The sequence below is a fragment of the Rhinolophus sinicus genome, chromosome 5 (assembly GCF_057876585.1).
Source record: "Rhinolophus sinicus isolate RSI-liver-muscle chromosome 5, RSI-T2T, whole genome shotgun sequence".
NCBI lineage: Eukaryota > Metazoa > Chordata > Mammalia > Chiroptera > Rhinolophidae > Rhinolophus > Rhinolophus sinicus.
This window is the reverse complement of record NC_142505.1, coordinates 5,732,920-5,734,835: the sequence shown is the minus strand read 5'-3', so window position 1 is coordinate 5,734,835 and position 1,916 is coordinate 5,732,920.

Here is a 1,916-nt window from a genome sequence, read left to right as displayed (position 1 = left end):
CCCTGGTTCCTGGGTTTCTCTTTGTCTGTCTGAGTGGACAAAAGTGGCCCAAGGGCAGCTGCTCATACCCACTAGTGATTTTATCCCTACTGGAGAGGGTGCCTCAGGCCTCGTGAACATGCCAGGCTGTCTCAAGGGCCACTGTGGCCTCACCAGGAAAGGTCAGAGGAGCTCAGGGATGGCAGCTGCCCCATGGCCCCAGCTCCATGTCACTGCGGTGCACCGTGTGTGTGACACCCACCCCCGGCCCCGTATGCGCCAGCGTCTGCCCACAGTGGCCACCCCCAGCTGCGTGCCAGCCTGCTGAAGGGCGGGCACAGTGCCTGCTGCAGCGCTGAGCTATTTTCAGAAGCTGCCAGATTTCATTTGGCAGCAAGAATGTTGGGGAGGGGAAAGGAGGGGGCGGGACGCTGGAGACTGTCTTTTGACTACTCCAGTAACAGAGCACCCTCAGCCCTCAGGGACCCTTGCGGGCAGCCTCGAGGGGGGCCCTGACTGTGGCATATTCCCCCATCTCTTATCTTGAAACCTCCCAGATTTCCGGGAGCTCATCTGGCTCCTGCAGCAGCAACTCCCCCCCTTCCCCTCTGGGTGTGGGGGAGGTGCGGAGATGCTAGAAGGCAGGGACAGCCTTACATTCCTGAGACGTGTGTTGCTTCCCAGCCTGGCGACTTTGGATAAGTCCCTCAGCTTTCCCACCTCAGTTTCCTCAACTGTGTAGTGGGGATGATAGGGTCCACCTTGGCAGTCACCTAGGGACTCCGGCCCATGATGTATGTGAGGTACTGAGTGGGGTGCCTGGTGCATGGCTCATGCCCAGCACCCATTTGTCACCCCAGCAACCTTAGCCATCAGGAAGGAGAGAAGTGCCTCAAGTTGCTCGAGGGAAAGGCAGCCCAGCCCCAAATTTTCCTCTGGGACTTGTCATGCAGAAAATCAGGTTTTCTCCACTCATGGGGTCTTACTCCCAAGGGCCTGCTCTCTAGAACAGCATCAGATGGGCTTCCTGGACCTCGGTTCCAGCCCTAGGCTTCAAGGAGCATGGCCCACCCTTCAGAAGAGCCTCTGGCTCCCCAGACGAATTCTGAGGGCTTCTCGGAGGCTGTGCTTCAGACAAACCGTCTGTCCGGTGGAATGCTGGCCAGATGCAGAGGCAGAGAGTCTGTCTAGTCACAAAGCTGCAGAGGTCCAGATAGACTCCTTCCCTTGGCTACTGAGCATGCACTGTGCCTGAGACCGTCGCTGGGTGCAAGGAAGGCAGCGGGGATAGCTGCGGACGGGGTTCTGACTGCAGGGAGTTGACACTCGTGAGCGAGAAGGATAAAATGTCATGCAAATGTGTGTTGAATCACAGGCTCGATATGGTCTGTGAGGGAGGATGTGGTTTGAGAAGAGGTGTCATGGGCCAGTTTAAGCCAAAGAGGTTATTTATGCACCTCAGTGGCTGGGGAGGTTGCCTGATATGTCATAGAGTTGAAGGCAGAACTTTGGGTACCTGGGCCTTAGGAGCAGAAGGACTCTGAGCGCCCCTCTGCTTCTCCCTGTGGCTGGCCTCGGTCTTCTGGCATCTGCTCCAGTGTCTGCCAGCCAGTCCCAGGGGAGGATTTGCACCGGCCACACTTGGTGCATCATGGTTGTAGAGGAGAGGGCATGTACCCTCCTGTGACCAGGTGGGGGCGGGGTGTGCAGCTGAGGTAGTTAGCAGAGGGGGCGATGGAAGGATTTTCCCTAGATCTCCAGTCTGCCTGGCCACTTCCAAGAGCCCACGAGGAACGTGGCCCAGTGACAAGCCCAGCCCTGTTCTGGGAGCCTGACCGTGGGCATCACGTGCAGCTCTCACAAGCCAGGGCGGGAGGCTGGACGCCTGGCCAAGTCGCCCTCTTTGGGCCTCAGTGTGGCTGTCTGAAGTGGGAACA